Here is a 19,352-nt window from a genome sequence, read left to right on the forward strand (position 1 = left end):
TTAGAGGTGGAAAGGCATCTATACCCTCAGTCACTAATGTGTCCTGTGAATGTTGAACAGAGGTGGTCTAATTGTGCCTACTGCCTGATGTGGTTCATATCTAGAAGTTTCCTACATAGAGGAGCTTCCTTCCTCTTGAAACTACAGAGTGCTCAGCCCAAAGGAAATTGCCAAAGTCTCAGCAAGCAATTTACCATTCCTATTTTCTTCTGTTTCAGAACAGAGGTATTTCACATCAAGAGTATTACAACTGAAGGTGGAAATCAAATTCAGATTGGGTCTTAGGACAAAATGAACAGCAGTGTCTCTAGAGATCTCGCATTGCTTGAGATTGTCATATAGGCTACATCTCAACCCAACTAAAGCTATTCTCAGGCTACTATACGGGGTCATGTTTTTAAATGAACTAAAGTTATTAAAAAACCATTATCTCATGATTAATGACAGCAAAGGAAAAGAAAACAAGCCAAGGGCAAAAAAACAATCTATTTTCAGAGAATGAACCCTGGGGATAACAATGACTGAGTTGCAAAATAAGCCTGTTCGAGGGTGCTCTGAGACCAGAGTTCATATATTATTGCTGAGAGCATAAATGGGCATGCTTTGCTGGAAAGTAGTTTAGCATGATTTATCAAAAGCCTCAAATAAATTCTCAATTATTATTTTAGTGATATCACTCCTTAACTTGAATAAAACAAATAGACAAAGAATTATTACCAAGATATTAGAAATAATCCAATTATCAATAATATACTCTCCTAAGTAAAATAAGACACTCCACTTGGTAAAACAAAAAATGGACACAACAAGATTAAATGAGAAAAATGCATGGGAGACAATTAAGTGAAATGAGACATATATAAAATGTTATCAAAAGGGTAGCTTCAACTAATATTCTAATTTAAATTTGCATATCAACTAGTCTCAGGTTTTACTTTCCTTGCTTTCTGTTACTTGCAGTCAACCACAGTTTGAAAATATTAAATAGAATATTCCCAGAACAAATAATTCATAAGGTTTAATTGCAGGTCATTCTGAGAAGTGTAATGAAATCTCATGCTTGCTTTCTCCATCTCGCTCAGGACATGAATCATCGTCTTGTGCACTGTATCCACACTGTATATGCTACCCACTCTTAATCACTTAGTAGAGGTCTCCGTAACTACATTCACTGTCGCAAGGTATTACAGTGATTGTGTTCAATTAAGCCATAAGTGTGAGCCCAACACTACTTCACCATGCCTACAGAGTTTCCTTCGTCTCATGTAGGCATTGTATCATCTCGTATCATCACAAGGAAGGTGAGTAGAATATAATAAAACACTGGGAGTGAAAGAGACCACATTCACCTAACTTTTATGACAGTACATTATTAAGATTGTTCTATTTATTATTGTTCATAATGTCTTAATGCACTTAATTTATAACCAAACTTTACCACAGGTATGAATGTATAGGAAAAAATCAGAGTATGTACAGGATTTGATATTATCTGAAGCTTCAGGTATCCACTGGGGGTCAAGGGTGTGTGTAGTCCAGTACATTATATTTTTTTAATGCATAGTTCTATGATCTTTTAAATGTATATTTTCTAATATATCATATATATGCTAACATATAACATATAACATTCTAAGATATCATATATATGCTAATATATAACATTGTAAATATGCTATGTATGCACTATAATATACAGTGTGCAAACAAAATTTCCTAGTATGCAATATGCATCTTTCATTCTGACATGTATATGTGTATGTATGTATGTTTGTGTATACATATACACACTTTTTTTTTTTTTAGAAAAAGACTGGAAGAAAATCCATAAAAGTGTAAACCGTATATTTCCTCTCTTTTATAGGATTATGGAAATGGCAGAAATTGCTCGATATGCCCCCGAATCTGCTTTTCTCTTCTTCCATACTTTTAACAGAATTCTAAGATATGCATGTACATGTCAAAATACCTATTTTTCCTGGTTTCCCTGCTGCTAGATGTATGGGAAAAATAGGTATGTGACAAAGTTCAGTGGGAGTACCCCAAAAGTGATATGTGTAACTCCTGATTGTGTCCTTCCCTTCCACCTTTCTCCCTTCCTGCTGGTTATAGTAGAATCCTTGTGACAAGCCACTTGAGACCTTGAAAGAAAAAAAAAAAAACATGCTAGGAATAATGGAACAACCTAACAGAAGCAGCCCAGTGCCCTGCAAGATCCTGCAGAATACAGCTGCCTGACCAGTCCTGCCTGCGTCACCTCACACCTCTTATAACTTTTGTCAGCCACTGTGAAATCAGATCTCTGTTACATGCAGTTCAACCAACAACTAAATTAATAAATGGGGTCATTCTTAATTTTTCTTTATAATTTTCAGTATTTTCCAAATTCAATAACCATCATGAATTACTTCAATGATCAGAAAAATAATTAAGCCTTATTTATTAATGCTAAAAAATTCAACCTAGAATGAAATTTGGGCAATATATGCCTTCTTTCTACATATAAGAATAAAATAAAATGTGTTTTAGAAATAGTTATTATATCATATGCTAGGACACAATCAACACACACATACACACAGAGTTTGAATTACCCTTTAATCACACTTCACCTTATTCCAAGATTTTTTGAGAAAGGTTTCATTAAGGAAAAGTTGTTCAAACTCCATTAAAATCTGCTTAATGTATGCTCTAAAGAATAAATTTCAGCCACTATACTACAGTTGTACATTTAAGAGGATACCCAGACTTCTTAAATTCTTAAAGTGAATTTAAAAACATTTTGACAGTTGTGCATGTGCCTTTACACCTGTACTTCAGCAGCATTAGTATTCATATAGAATCCCAATGACCAATTCCATTGGCCCAAGTACACTTGGATCCCATCAATCAAGTGTGTGCTTTGATTTTATTTTCCCCTGGAGTGATGACAGACTTGGCAGTTTCCATAATTTCCCCAGTCCCCTTGGTGACCCATGGGTCTGCATTATAAGATGGTTGTCCAAGATAACAGAGTCATATCCAGTCCACAAAATAAAGACACCAAGTCTACTTATGAATCAGATCAGAACAATAGCCTCATTAAAACCAGTCTGTAACTATATTAGGGCAATACACTGAGGATCATTTAAATCTACAATAGTCTTATGCCAGTGGCATAACATTATCATTAGTCTTGTGCATAGGCACACAAGACACTTCACCAGGTTGACCTTAGAGACTTACATGTAATTATATATCAGAAAAAGAAACTATTTTCCCCTTCCCAAGAGAATGCCAGTTGGTCTTTTTCTCCCCTGTGAACTGCAATGCCCAACTCTAATATGACTAGCTTCTATTCAATAAGAAAGGCAGGACGTAGTTAGGATGACTGTGCCGGTGTGTTCTGAAAAAACCCCTAAACTCTCTCCCACAATACGCAAACCAGAGCTGATAGTCAAAGCTCTGAATTCTCTCCCCCTCTTCCTTCTACAGGAACATAAGCAAGTCAACTCAACAGGCCTAATTGCCATGGTAACAACATGCACTGTGATTATGAGTGTGTTTGTTTTTTAAAATGACTCACAGATTGTTCCCCCAGAAGCCCCAGACACACAGGTTTCTGGCTGGTTTTTGAAATGCATCTAAAATTTTCTTGCAAATTTCTTGCTCCTATTAGCATATCTGGTGCAATAGAGAGAGATCCGTCAAATCAAATACACCCTTTTCCTTAAGGATGAAAAAAGAAAAAGAAAAAAACCACGTGGTTCCTTAAACACTACAAGATTAATCAATTTAAACCTCAGGTTTATAATGAAATTAATTTGAGTTTGTACACTAGAGATAATTAATCTGTTCCTAATTTAAATAATTAAGGTATTTCATAATGTAGTTTTAGAGATCCAAAAGAAATAATCAGGTGAAATAAAATCTGTAGTAAAAACTATCAAATAAAGTAACCCAAATATGGGGTATATGCATTGTCAAATGTCAAGTATTACAAAAGAATATATGTAAATCTTAATACCACGATGTTTTCAAACCAAGCTGCAAAATAAAATCATTAATTTAAACAATTTGAACATGAAAGAGTCCAGACATTTGGAAGAATGTGAACTACTTCCATTTATTTGTTCAACAAACATATTTAAGACCATCTATGAACTATGTATCATTGTTTATAACCAGAACATCACAACAGAGATTAAGGAAGACTGTTTTCTCATGGGGGACCAAGGCCATGAGTATGGCTGGATGCATTCTCTTTGCTCAGGAAACTCCTTCACTGCTTAAGGCACCGTTCTGGGTAGATCTCTAATTAATAAAGACATAACCTGATGATCCTGTCAGGCCTGGAATTCAGAGTCCTGACTTTAGTACAATGGTTGACTCTCTCAAAGAAAATAATATACTGAAAATTTTAGTCTGTCGATTTCCTCTGTATGAAATGGATATAAACCTTATTGTAAAAGAATTTAAGTAGAAATTACTTATATAAATCTATTTAAATCCCTTGATACAACATTTTGCACACACACACACACACACACACACACACACACACACATTCTCACACACACGTACACCTAGTCACTAGAAATGACTATTTCCCAAGAGCATGTATTTTATATACATTGTTAATAATACATTTTTCTCTAGAGTTTAAAGGGAAACCAGAGTGACTATCAGCAGGATAAACTGGAATATACCGTGGTAACAAATAAACTGATTTAATATAGCACAGGTGGTTGCTTGCTCTTCCTCCACATCCATTACAGGTCAACAGAGAGACCTCTGTGTGCTGTCTTTGAGACCCAGGCTTAAGAGCTCAGCCACTGCTGTTCTCTCACCACTGCCAAGGAATGTGTGCATAGCCTGGTCTTTAGCTTCTTCCTAGAAGTGACATACATCACTGCTACTCACATTGCCCAATGTGATGCAAGGCACACAAACGGACAGGGGAATATAAACTTATTATGAACTGGGAAGGAGAGCTGGAAATATTTATGGCTGAGTCCAGTGGATTCCCAATCAACACTGCAAGTTTGAGACGGGCACTTCATTAAGATAAACCATGGACATCTGTATTCCAGGAAAAGAGGCACCTTTAGTTGATTCCAACTCTTACATCTGAGTTCCTTGGGCTAATATGGGGACACAGCAATCACTTTTGCTAGAAATTGGCAAGAGTTCTTTGAATAATATAAAAGATACTCTACTGCAGATCTGTAGTAGCAACAATTACAGAATAATAGCTATACTTCTTTAGTAATTAATTCAGGTACCATGCTAAATATACATTTTTATATACATTATATAATTTGCACCAAAGTAGGTATCATCATTATTTCCCATTTTAAAGATGAAGAAACTGAGGCACAGAAAGTTTAAGCAACTTGTCTAAGTGATTCTGACTCCAACTACTTTGCTCTCCCGTATATTAAGCCTTAGACTTATTGTTCTATTTTACTGTATTTTAGAATTATTTTAAGGCTTATAATAAAAGACAGGTTGACTTTTTTTTTTTTTTTTTGCCTAGAAATTCTCACATTTTCTTAGTTAAGCTTTTTCTTATTTTAATTTAAAAAGTCTTGGAACTGTTCAATATCAACTTTTTTTCCCCCAAAGGGAAATAAATAATAAAACTGCTAGTGAAATGGCTTACTGCCCATGCACAGCAATGTCCCCGGAATACAACCCACATTCATGAGGGTAAAAGAACAATGGAAAAGGATCAATTCATTTCTCCAAGGAAAGTCATGCAAATGACAGATTTTTTTTTTTCTTGTTTAAATGTGTTCACATTTTTTTTCTGTTCTACACAGATCAGATAAATACTCTTCTTAAACTGAACTGTGTTGGCAAAGCCTAGAAATTAACTTTACTTTCCTGTTTAAAAATGCAAATATAAGAGTAGGAGGTGCTCAGTCATTTATTACAGGAAAAGCACGCCTACCATTAATGCTTAGCCTGTTACGATGAAAATGCACAGGAATACACCTTGGAGACAAGTAGTCAAAACATTAATGACAGTCACTGCACTGAACTGGCCCTCCCTGGCGATTGCTGTCTCACCCAGGTAGCCTCGGAACAGAACTCCAAAGTAGGAAGTAGGAACCAGGACGGAATTGCAGCACTAGGGAGCTGCCTCGGAATTGGGAAGTGGAAACCTATTATCTGAACAGCTCCTGATCAGGAATCCCAGAGATTATTCATCCCTCTCTTACAGATGCTGTAATCAACAAAATACAGGCCTCTCTAGAGAAAACAAGGTTTTCATTTTAAGTCAGACAGACACCAGTCATAGAATCCTTGGCCTTTGAAGCTCATTACTCAGCCTAGAGTGAATTTTATTTAGATCAAATTCATTTAAATGACCAGGCAAGAAGGCTCAATTTAATTATATATATTTTTTGACATTGCAGAAATGCAGGGCTGGTTGTCTAAATTAAATGCCATTCCTATTGCTTTTTTAGAACTTTCTGGAATATTCTGTTTAGAAAGATATTCTTCATTTTGTCTCTCTTCAGCCTTGTGTGTTTTCCTCCAGGAATCCTTCTCAGAACGAAATCATTATCATCAACAGAAACAAGGTGTGTGTGTGTTTGTGTGTGTGTGCATGTTTCTGAAAGAGAAATGCATGGAAATCCTTCCTTTCAGAGCTGTTGTAATCTTGGTAAATTATTTAACCTTTTCAAGATTTAGTATCTTCACTGATAAAATGGAAATACTAGTAATGGTACTGCTTACCCAATAACCACCAACCCCTTCTTTCTTGCTAACAGAACCAGTCCTTTTATCCTGGGGTCTGGTGACCTTGTTCCTCAGAGAGGCTGTGCTTCTCCAGGGTCTCAGGAAGAGACTCTTCAATGAGACTTAAACCCTAGTGGTTTTGTCTACCTGGTCACTAATACAGAAGGCATATGAGTTGGGAGGGGAATTCTGTTGGAGACAGCTGTGCTGTAACTTTACTAAGAGCAGCAGAGAATAATTTAGCCCTGTACTACACCTCTACATATTGATATCTGCCTTTAATTCTGAAATTGGAATAGTCATTTCAATACAGTGAAAGGAGCTCAGTTAATCAACCTGCTAAGGATGTCAGAGAGGGAGGAAGGAAAGAATTCAGGTTGCTAAGGGCATTGTCCAGCTACTAAATAACAGGCTCTGAAGCTGCCCTTTTTCAAGTCTTGAGATAATTTTCTATTGTTTAAGCCTTTTTGGTAGGGCATTTATTTTTTTCCCATGAGCAGCCAAAAGTATTCTGGTAGAAAAATACTGTCCTCATCCCAGAGTTATTTTAAAAACCAGTTGAAAACTGTAATGTATAAAAAGTATCACACAATTCAATGCGCAACAAATGATGGTTCTCAACTTGATTCTTAAAACATCTTAGTTTTTCTACATGAGTTCTTTACTCAGTGTGGTTAAATGATTCTTCTGTAAGGTTTTCCCTAGTTCCCCTAAGTAGAATTAGGGACAGAAATCATTGCTTTCCTTTCTTTATTCATCCAAGAGATAATACCAAGTATCTAAGGTTATTTTAAACAATAAGGATAGTGTTTAATTCAGACAACAAGCCCTGAAGAGCTGATTGCAGTGTAGGAAAATAATATAATTAAATGGAGTAGTCTTCCTGACTGTGTAAATCAATTTGATCTAAATAAAATATAACCCAGAGCAAATACTCAACAGAATGGCCAAGTGTTCTGCATTCACAGTCCACCTAGTTTAATTGAAGAGCTGCTTTCTGAAGAGGAAAGACATATTTTGAATTACCATATGTGGTTGTGCAGAAAGTCATATTTCCTGGGCTTTTCACCTCAGCCCTGCTTTAGAAAGGCACCTGCATCTTCTGCTTGGAGACAACTTCTCACCCTAGAAATTCACATGGCCGACTCCTTACCATCATTTAGGTCTTATTAATTCCAATGTCACCTTATTAACTCCAAGATCACCCAACAAATCTGAGTCCCACTGCCGACCACCATCATTGCACAGTCTCTATCATTTCATCTCTTTCTACTCTAACCCACTACAGCACTCATTATTTTCTCATATTGTAATGTTTGTCTGTGGGTTCCAGTCCTGGCTGATTCTGATTTAGTCAGTCTGGGGTGAGGCTGGGACATAGATTTTTCAAAGTACCCCTATGATTTCTAATGTGCAGCTAGATTTAAAAACCACTGGCGTATGTGTTTATTGAGTCTCTCTCAAAACTAGAATGTAAGTTCCAAGAAAACAAAGAACTGGCTTGTTTTGTTCACTGTCTTCTCCCTGGCATCTCAAAGGGTGTGGAGCACATTGCAGACATTCATTTAAGACTTGCAGAGAGACAGACCCACTGAATTATAATAATTTCTGTATTTATCTGTTTTCCCCAGTAGTCTGTGAGCTCCTAAAGGACAAGTACTGTGTCTAGCTCACTCTGCATCCAAAAATGAGTCACTCAAGAAAGTTCATCAAATAAATGGATGATAAACAAACTGCACTGTGTGTTATAAGGGAGACAAAGATGAAACCAGATGTGGCTGCTGTCCTCAAAGAGTTTGCCATGTGGTTGAAAAGAAAAAGCATACAGAATGCTGCTACATACAGGAATGAGTTAAATGCTATGATGAAAGAACCAAAGATTTCAAAGGAGGCAAAGACTGTTGCTTAGTGGAGAAGGAAGGGAAGAAGCCAAGAAAGGTGCCATGAAAGAGGTAACATTCAAATTGAGCCTTTCAGGACAAGTGGAATCTGTCTACTCTGAGAAGTAAGCTTGTCAAGTATGGAAGAGGGAACAGAAAAGCTATTCCAGGCAGAGGGAAGAATACAACCCACAAATCAGCCCAACTGGAGGGTCTGAATAAGACACTGGTTACAGAAAAGAGACAGTATCAAGATGTTTTCCAAATTGCAACATTAAGGGCTGTGCTACCTACTGCAACACAGGTCACTCAGTGAGGAAAATAGTGAAACTGAGTCTTCATAATTAATGTACTGAAGAGGAATTAATGTCACTAATTCATAATCATGGAATCAGGTGAGGAACTGGTTTTGAGGAGTGGGAAAGGCAATGTTGAGCACCATCTCGGATGTGTGGTTTTCAACTTCGGTGTGTTGGTTGCTCTGGTGAGTTTGTAGTCACATCACCAGGTGTGCAAGCTCAGAAAGTAGGTGAGAGAATCAGATTTGGGACTGCCCCTTGAACAACAATGAGTGAAACCATAGGAAACAATGCGTTTAAGAGACAGGGAGTAATTAAGTGAACCAAAGAAGAACCAAATCTTGAGAATACTCATATTTAGGAAGCAGGAATTGGAAATAGTGGAGAAGCTGGGAGCCCTCAGAGAGGTAGGAAGATAACTTACAAGCGAAGTAGAGGCTACAAAAGTCAAGGGGAAACTGCTGGCCGCAGGTATGTTATTTTTTATTCATAACTAATTTATGAGTATTTAAAAAGTAAGCACGTTTACAGGCAAAGAGGAAAGGACCAATTAAGAGAAGAAACCAAATATGTAGCAAAGAGACAAAATTATTGTCAGATACAATCCCTTAGAAAGTAAGAGAGAATGAAATGGTGACTCCATGTAGATGATCTTCTCCTGGTTTAAAGAAAAGGTTACGTTAATTTGACCTAAAGAAAGAATCAGTGAAGCTATGGTCTAGACATCTGTGCTCCCTCCCTCCCATTCATATATCAACATCTGCTCCCCAGTGCAATTGGTATTGGGAGAAGGAGCCTTTGGGGAAGTGATTAGCTCATAATGGCCTCAGGAATGGGGCTGGTGCCCTTAAAAAGGAGGCCTTCAGGGGTTAGCTAGCCCCTTTCAGCTTGTAAAGCCACAAAGAAGGAGTCGTCTATGAGAAACAGGCCCTTGCTAAATAGCTAATGTGCTGCCACCTTGATCTTGGACTTCCTGGCCTCCAGAACTGGTAGAAATAAATTTCTATTGTTTATAAATTACACAGGGGATTTGTTAGCGCTCTCTGAATGAACTAAGACAAATGAAGACACAGAGAAATTTTAAAGTAATAAGAAAGGAGATTGAGGAAGCCTGAAATTTATACCTTATCAAAAAATGAGAAGGTGAGGTCACCTGTAATGCATAAAGGGAGTAGGGACTTGGGCTGAATGGTTTTCACTGAAAATGAGCAGGGGAGAGTGAAAAGTGGAAGAAAGAAAGGAAAGAAAGAAAGAAAGAAAGAAAGAAAGAAAGAAAGAAAGAAAGAAAGAAAGAAAGAAAGAAAGAAAGAAAGAAAGAAAGGATTTTCAAGGAACAGAGATGGCTCTGCTGACATAGCAATGAATCCAGAGAAGAACCAATCAACCCAGCTTCCAGCCCTTCTCTATTACCTATGGCACCTGGGAGAGGATCAGGGGGATGCCTGGCCCCACCAATCAGCCGTGCTGCCGGGAAAGGAAGGCCAGGGAAAGGAAGTCTAGAGACTGTTCTTTCACAGTCTTTCCATTAAAAGCCTGAATATTTACACATATTTACCAGGAGATAAAAGGGCTGGTCCTGCCTTATCTCAAACCTCAGTGGACAGTGGCAGCACTTCTAAGAAAAATGTTAGCACTAAAATTTGATGATTGAGCACTCAGTTTTTAAAGATTTAATGAAGCCCTCTAGAGCTTGTCTGAACACTGACTCTCATTAAACACATTTTTTTTTAACATAAAGAGTTTTCAGGATATCTCTAATACTCTTAGCTGAAAAAATCAAATCTCTACTTTGCAGTGCCTTCTTTACACTGGAACAAATTTGGACACAAAAATTGCATATTTATATAAGGTATTAAATTTAAACATTACCCCCTTTTTCTTGAACAAAATAATTTAGTCTTACAAATAATTTTAAGAATGACAAGGAATAAAGGCTTTCTCTGTCCATTTGCCCTAATATGGCAGGAAGAAAAATGGAGTTTGAATTGGGAGATGATGGATTAATCAACTGTACAACTTTAAATTCCAGGCCTGTTTTATTGTCCATCATGGAGGGATTGACACAAGCTAGGTCACCCCAGGTCATTTTCAGTTCTACCATTCTACGATCCAGGGCCAGGGATTAAGCCTTATTATTTCTTTTTTTTAGGTTTATTTTTAACTGACAAATAAGAAGTGTGCATATTTATGGGTACTATATGATGTATCCATACATGTATACGTGAAATGATCAAACCAAGCTAATTAACATATCTATCACTTTAGGGACCAAGTCTTAATACAGTTCTATAACTCTCCTATCCCACCTAGTCTAGTAAAGCTAGGCACATGGGCTCTCCCAGTAATCATAGAACAGAGATTTTCGAATTAAATAAAATTGAGGATCATTATCTGCAAGCCCCCCCACCACATGCACACACCTGCCATGCATAAAGTTAACAGAGAGTCACTCAGGAGCACTTCAAGCCCTGTAAGGTCAATGTCTGCACCCACACCATGAAACTCAGATATTGGAGCTATTCAAGGGTCCTCCTTAGTCTTTCTGCCCAGCTTTCCTCTGCCACATCCACATCCTGCCTCACTGGTTTCAAGATTAGGAGTGAGATCTGCAGTGGAAAATGAAACAAATGCTCTTTATTTCTAAAAGTGAAATTTGGATTGGAATCATATTTCATGGATAGAAACGTGTTGTCTCCGAAACTCATTGTACTGTCTCACTGCTGTAGCCGGCAGCACAGGCTAGCGCTCACCCATCATAAAGAATTTGACAGCAATTCAGTTTCTTCTCTCTTTTTCTAACTCTGCTACCTGTTGGGCATTTTTGTCATCCCCAGTGGCTTCTTTAATGAGTGAGGACGCAGCAGCCCAGAAGCAGCAGCCTTCTAGTGACTCCTTGAGGGTAGTCTGGCCCATGACTTGACCAGCAGGGTCACTGGTGTTTGTGACTGCCCACAGTAAGGAATTTTACTGTCAGGTTCTTGACATCACCAGTTTGCAGGAGCTATGCATATTTTCCTACTTTCTCCTTTTGGTTTTAAAAGTTACTTTTGAGAGAAGTATTATATTTGGGCAGCAATAAGACTTGTATACAGGAGACAAAATACAAATATTATGACATTATCTTAAGAAATTGAAATGTTAAGAAATTTTAAAATGTTGCCTTAAATAATCCAGTTAAAAATCAGCAAAGGATTTGAATAGACACTCCACTAGACAGATGTGTAGCCAGTATGCCCATGAAAAGATACTCAATAGCATTAATCATTAAGAAAATGCAAATCCAGCACAATGAGATTCCACTTCCTATTAGGATGTTTACTTTCAAAAACAAACAAAAGACAGACAATAACAAATAAAATACAAATGTTGGTATGGATGTGGAAAGAGTGTAACCTTTGTAGGAATGTAAAATGGTGAAGTTACGGTGGAAAACAGTACGGCAGTTCCTCAAAAAATTAAAAGAATTACTAAATTCCCATAATTCTTGGTACCCAAAATATGTTAAAGCAGAACTCCAACAGATACTTGTATACCTATATTCATAGTATCATAATTCATAATTGTCAGAAAGTGGTCCACATGTCCACTGAAAGATGAACGGATAAACACCATGTGGTATATACACACAATGGAATATTATTTAAGCTTTTAAAAAAGAAGGAAATAAATGACACATGTGACAACATGGGCAAACATCAAAGACAGTAACATTCAGAAAGGAAAATATTGTATGATTCCATTTATATGAGGTACTTAGTCAAATTTATAGAGACAAAGTGGAATAAAGGTGATTGCTAGGGTTTAGGAATCATCGTTCAATGGTACAAAGTTTCCATTTTGCAAAATTAAAAGAGTTCCATGGATGGATGGTGATGAGTGGCACAATAACGTGACTGTATTCAACATTACGAACTGTCTACTTCAAAATGGCTAAAATGGGAAATTTTCTATTATGAATATTTTTCAAAATTAGAAAAATTCTCCTTCACCTTTGGAAACAGTGGCAAAAATGAAGAATATGTTGACTTTTTCTTATGCCACCAAGGAGGAAAAAATGATACTTGAGGATCTTCTGTGTACCAGACACTCATTTATTCACACACAAAAGCAACAACAAACCAAACCAAAAGCCTGATTATGTACTACTAACCCTTCTTTACAATGAAGAAATTAAGGTTCATAAATTAATGTAGTGGGTCAAGTAGTAAGAACCAGTGGTAGGATTCAAAGGCAGATCTGCCCGACTCCAAAGTCTGTGTTCTTTCTGTTCCTTTGTGTTCTTTTCTTCTACCCACAGTAATCTTTTGTGAACAGGCTGTCTGCTTTGCCTATAGAGCTTTTAGACTTAAAAGTTGGACCTGCCTTCTGAAGTAGGTTAAAAAAGCCAGTCAGCCAAACATATTCACTACATGCCCACCATATGAGGCCCAGGGCTGACCATGAAATAATGCAGTCACATTTCCATTCAGCCATTAGCCATATGGCAGGGGTTGGGGGAAACCATACAATTAAAATTTCAGTGCTGGTTGCCTCCCTCAAAAGCCACTGAATACCCTGAGCAAAAGCAGTGTATCTTTAATATCCCATATGACCAGAATAAGTAGAAATAGTTTCATTTTGCAGCGTAGGAGAATATTCATCTTTTTTCCCTAAACATTTCACCAGCCTAATTACTGATCTGCTGTTACTAACGTTCTGCTTCAAGCTGGAATTTAACAATTATGAAAATGTTTTATGCTGTGCAGAAAATAGGCACACCTCTTAGTTGTTTTCAGAAGAAGAGCAGGGGGCCTCTTGACTCCACTATGTCTGTTGGTCAGGGTTTCATTTTCTTATTGTTGGGTGAAACTCACAGACGACTAACACACATTTGCTATACATCCCCAAACAAAGCAGGGTGTTGGCATTATCTACGGACTACAGCTTGTAGATGGATCAATAGCAGAGGGTCAGCCCTGCCCTCATTCATGCAGCTCAGATTCCCAACTTTCTACTTCATTTAATGACCACAGCCTGATTACAGACTGTAAGATCTATGCTAGGTCTCCTATCTAGGAAGAGTATCTTACATATTTTACTTTAGGATGCACATTGGAAGTGTGACTGTGGAATCCTGACATGACTTGTTTTGCCTGTAGCTTTGAGTCAATGAATCCTCAGATGAGCCTCACGGTTTCCACACCAGCACTACTTTGCTTCTTAGCTACGGTGTAGGTTTACTTTAATGAGAAGTGGCCTCAGAAAAAAATAGACATTTTTCCTTTAGTACCAATAAAAGCTTCCTATCTCTGAAAATGTGTGGCTACTCCACAAATTCTGAGAGGCCAAAAAAATTTCATGAAGATGGCAAAAAACAAAACAAAACAAAAACCCCTATAGCAATTCACAGCTGGCAATGGTGAACCTGGAGGAGGCATACATTCCCAATTGGTAGATTTGGTTGTTAAAAACTTGTATTTTAAGAATTTGTGAGTGTTAAAATATGTTCTTTTTTTCATTTTTACTCCACTATAGGCAGTTGTTTCTTTCCTTTGAAAAATCATCCCCCTTAGTTATAAAAAATAAGAACAAGAAAAACCCTTTTAGCAATGCCCATCTATTGCTTAACCACGCTTTGTTGAAGAAACGAAGCTTGATTTTTAAAATCATGCCACACTAGGGTATTAAACTGTTTCTCCTACATATCCTGCAAAGGAACCTCACAATCTCAGTTCTAGTCCATTAGACCTGCTTACTGCACTTTTACATATCATTCATAAATATGAATAAGTCACAGACTCTCATTAATAGCATCCATTGCTCGGGAAAATTAAAGAATAAAAATTATGTTCTGCTTGTACTAATTCATCTTTTAACAGTATATACAGGTAAGGAAATAGCCCAGCTCACTTTTATATTTTGTCCCTGAGTGAGGTTAACATGACCTAGAGATGAATAAAAGCCACATAAACATAAAATCCATATGTACCCCAGTATCCAATTCTGGACAAGTTACGGTCCCCAGACCTGCCACGCTCCTTTGAACAAGGATGCAACTTTAGGATAAGACCTACTGGCAAATGGAAGCTGTTTCTGTGGTTATCCCAAAAGCAGCTGCACAGAGCTGAGAGAGCAAGACACGGTTTTTAATGGTAAATACTGCCCCTCACCTACGCAATTCGAGCCTTTGTTGGCAAAATCTTAGTACAGAAGGATCTAACTCCCCAAAAAGCCAAATCACAGCCATTACATTGCAAAGCAGAAGACAACCCAGTGCACTATGTAAGAAAGAGAATGCGGTTAACATTTTCCACCACTTACACCCCTAAACGAGAGTACTGCAACACTGATGACCAAACCACAGCTTCACAGCCCCAGTTTGATTTCAACTCAGCCCTGTTTTCCTTTCAAGAGAACTATGCAAACCGCTCCTTACATTTAGCGCGTTTTTTGGGCGAGTCACCCAAGCTAAGCACTGAGGATGATTTTTTTTTTTTTTTAAGAAAATGTGTCACAAATTTGACCATCATTCTCAAAAGCCCTTTTAAAAGATCTAGCCTGATCATCCCCCAATCCAGATGCAGTGTTCTCAGCTCTTTAGAAATATGCTCTAAAATCCACAGGCGATGGCCACGTTCCTCAATTAAAAACGAGCAACATGGAAAACGTCTCCTTTACCTTGGCTCCTGAGGCTCGGTCAGAGGAGAGTGGCTTTCCCTTCTCCGGAGCTGATCTGTGCAGGCGAGCTCCGCGGCGGCCCGCCCAGCCCAGCCCAGCCCAGCAGTAGTAGGAGTTGCCCACAGAGCGCGGCGGCGGCAGCAGCGTCGTGTGTATGTGTAGCAGCAGCGGCTGCAGCCCAGGGACTAGTCCCCACCCAGCTTTGTCTTCAATCATCGTTCTTTGTACAGGAAGCAGCGCATCTCCCACTTCCTCCTCCTCTTGGTAGCTGTTAGCAGCTTTTCTTTGGTTCGCTTTTATTGCATTTCAGGGCTTACACTAGTGGTTTTGCCTGCTGCTGGGCTACCGACAATAATTTGACTATAATCCCGGGGAACCCTTTGTCCCTCTGGTGCTCTCTGTGCCTTCCTTCCCCTCTTCATTCCCCATCTCTCACCTGCCAACTGCTTCCACAGACTGACCCAGCTGCCCCCCTCCCTGTCATCTAAACTGCTTTCTGAGCCTGAACTTGGCTTCCTATCTTCTTGCTGCTGCTGCTGCTGCTGCTGCTGCTGCTGCTGCTGCTGCTATTTTTATTGGGTCAACAGCCCCTAGCCAGGCTCTGGCCCTGATATCCAGCACCAGCCTCAACTGCTCCCTGATTTACATGGGTTCCTATCTTCACCAGCTGGGAGCTGGCAGCTTCTTGGTGCAGCATCGTCCTCAGTGGTCAACCTTCCAGACACTTCTCCAAGGTCTCAACACCAGTGAGATTTTACTTAACCTATTCTCAGGAAAGAATGACCCTGGTAAGCCTTCTTAGCTAAACCAAGTCCTACAGTGCTGCCTGTAGACCTAATGTGAACACATATTCCCTAAAGGCTCTCAGAAAGAAATGAGGTGGTACCCCATGCTGTGGAGTCCCAGCCCAGCAAAAGAACCCTGGCCTCCACCTCCACAAAGACTCACACTGGAAGGGCTGAGAGGACCCTCATGGCCCTCCAGTGCCTTCATTTCAGAGGGTAGTGTCATGGATAAGGGTAGAGACTGCGGGCAGTCTGTCTGCCAGAGTTTGAATCCAAGCTATCATTCCTGACTGTATGAACTTGAGCAAATCATTTAACTTCTGTGTTCCTCAGTTTCCTCATCTGCAAAATGGAGATGATTATAGTCATACTCCACAGTGAAAACCTGGGAATTAAATAAGACCAAATGCAAGATGCTAATAATAGTTCCAGGAACATAAGAGGTATTCAATAAATATTAGCTCTTATTATTGTTAGAGGATATTGGAGTTCTGAGGTGGCAAGTGACCTGGGCTGTCAGTAACCAAACCAGGACTATGCTCGGTTTTGAAATCCCCAGTTAGTATATTTACCATTTATCCCTAATGCTCTTGGTAACAATTTATTTAACTTGTGAGTCATCCCCTACAATTACTAATAGTGTGCTTTGAGGAAGCTACAGATTAAATACTGAATTGTTCTAGAGGCCAGGCAATGCTGTTGAGTTAAGAGATTCCTGCTTGGAATCAGTGTCTGGAAAGCTAATCTTCTGGGCAATAGAGTAATTTCCAACTCCACCTTTTAAAATTGCCTTAACCCTCCAACAAATAAACCTACAGAAAATATTAGAAATCTAGGGTTGATGCAGGATAATCCACCAAGTGAGTCTTCTAACACACCTGGGGGACCAAAGCACATTATCTTGGCAGGTACAGAATTTAATTTCTATGATATGTTCTGAGACAGTCCCAGGATGCCTTTGTTTTGATTGGATGTTCTATGAACAGAGCTTCCTTAGTTTCCTAGAAATTTTTCTAGGAAAAGGACTCTGCTGTCAATTCACTAATATCTGAAAATTACAAAATAGATTTTTTTAAGATTAAAGTTGAGGAACTACCTTTGAACCATCAGCAAACAGAATTATAGTATTAGAAGAGGACTGGGCAAAGATCCAATGTAATGTGAGTTACCACTAAATCAGGAATCCTGGTGTCAAAGGTAACAGAGGAGCTTTTAAATTTCAATTTCAGTATACATGATGTCAAGTTTTAAAAAATGATAAGTATGTTATTAGAGGTTAGAAAGATTATAGAAACATGTCTTGGGGTAATTTTAGACCAGTGGATTCTGGTATTAACTCTGGACTCAAACAAATTTTTTTTTTTTTTTTTTAATAATTGTCATGTCTTCTCTTTCTTCTCTTCCCCCACCTCACATTAGAAAGTGCTAGGTACTTGATATTTAAACCTATAGAAGAAAGCCTCTTTTGAACAATAAAATTGCTAGAAATTTGACTTGCTGCCTTCTAATCATTCTTCCAACTCTGGCCATAAAACTCATAGTAGGTTAATCTGGCCATCGCCAGGAGGTGCGACCAAATTCTCTTCAAAACTAAAAAACTAGATTTTAAGATCTTTCTCTTCCTGTCATTGACCTCTTTGCTTTCAACTGGTCCTAACAACTTCTTTCTCAGGGAAGAAAGGTGAAATATGGAGTTATAAACTAGTCAGGAGAGATGATGAATCCAGTTGAGAGCTCTTAACACAAGCGTAGTAAGTAGCAAGTCTGAAAAAAAAAAAAAAAAATGGTCATCTCTTTTTTTTTTTTTTCCTGGAAAAAAATGATAGAATTTCATCTTACCATTTAAAATTCATGCCTTCAATTACTAGACATGAGTCTTAGATCATTTAATCAATGCAGAGACAAAAGCCTGTAAAATATTCTAGCATTCATCAGTGGCTCTATTTGCAGGCATTAATACCTGTTGCATTTCTTGCATCTTCTCAGTAGAGGAGGTTGACAGTAAGAAGAGAACATCATTTTGGCTTGTGTCCTGCCTGTGTTGTTGAGAATGCTGGCTGGCTGTTCTTTCAAGTTCTTACATTTCCTGTTCCTCAAGACTTATACATCATCTTCATCCAAAGTCTATTTCCTTTCTATATTTTCTATTTTATTTTATGAAGCATAAAATAAAATACACCAGTTGCCCACAGCAATAATACATGAATAATCTCAGAACCTTTCATCTGTGTTATCCCAGTGTGGTTCTTCAACCTTTCATTAGCACCTCCAAATTATCTCTTTGCCTAAACGCCTCTTTTCTTCCCCTCACCACTGTCTTATTTCCTGAATGCTTTGGGTTTCCCTGCATGACTGTGACACTCCCTAACTTCATCCGCCCTCCTACCTCCACTCTCTCTTCCAAGCCATCCCACCAGAAGTACATTCTTAAAATGAAGCATTGGTCATATCACTACCCTGTTATAAGTCTTCCCTTTCTCCCTCCCCATTGCTTCCTGGATGAAAGCCTCAATTCTTTGCCTGGCATGCAGAGCCTTCTGTGCTATCGCCTGTCTATGTGCCAGCCTCACTGCCCATTGCCACCCCATGTCCATTTTCACATCAGACCCTGCTGTGTTCCTTTCTCCTTTGCACCTTGACACATACTGTTCTTGTCCCTCCATGGTGTCTGCTGGTTATCCTCACTATCCTTCAAGACTCAACTTTTCTCAGAAGCTTTTCCTGACCACGTAAGCAGAACCAGTTTTGACCTCTGTAAGCACATGGTGACTTGCTTCTACTTTCATTTCAGCACCAATTGTTTTAATGATTTGCTATACGTCCACCTCACCCCTTAGTATTTGATCTCCTTAGAATTAGGGCATGTTCTATTCACCTTTGCTGTGTGTGCTTAACTGACATAAGATAGTTCACAGATGTTTATATATTGAAAAGATATAATTGGCAGAAATTCCAAAAGTGCCTTTGTATTCCTTTGGGCACCTAGAGAAGGGGAAAAA

The 19,352-nt window shown here is 38.4% G+C and overlaps 1 protein-coding gene across 2 annotated transcripts in view; it reads right to left on the reverse strand.

Moving 5' to 3' along the window:
- GNG2 (G protein subunit gamma 2) overlaps window positions 1-15,834 on the reverse strand; it is a 107,278-nt gene extending 91,444 nt beyond the window's left edge. Inside the window, exon 1 of one of the 2 annotated variants that reach the window (XM_079121615.1) lies at window positions 15,569-15,834. The gene's annotated coding sequence lies outside the window, so the exon portion shown is untranslated. The remainder of the gene's footprint in view (window positions 1-15,568) is intronic. The other variant, XM_079121614.1, reaches the window with a different exon arrangement.
- Window positions 15,835-19,352: the final 3,518 nt, after the last annotated feature.

This window comes from Sciurus vulgaris (genome assembly GCF_902686455.1).
Source record: "Sciurus vulgaris genome assembly, chromosome: 2".
Taxonomy (NCBI): domain Eukaryota; kingdom Metazoa; phylum Chordata; class Mammalia; order Rodentia; family Sciuridae; genus Sciurus; species Sciurus vulgaris.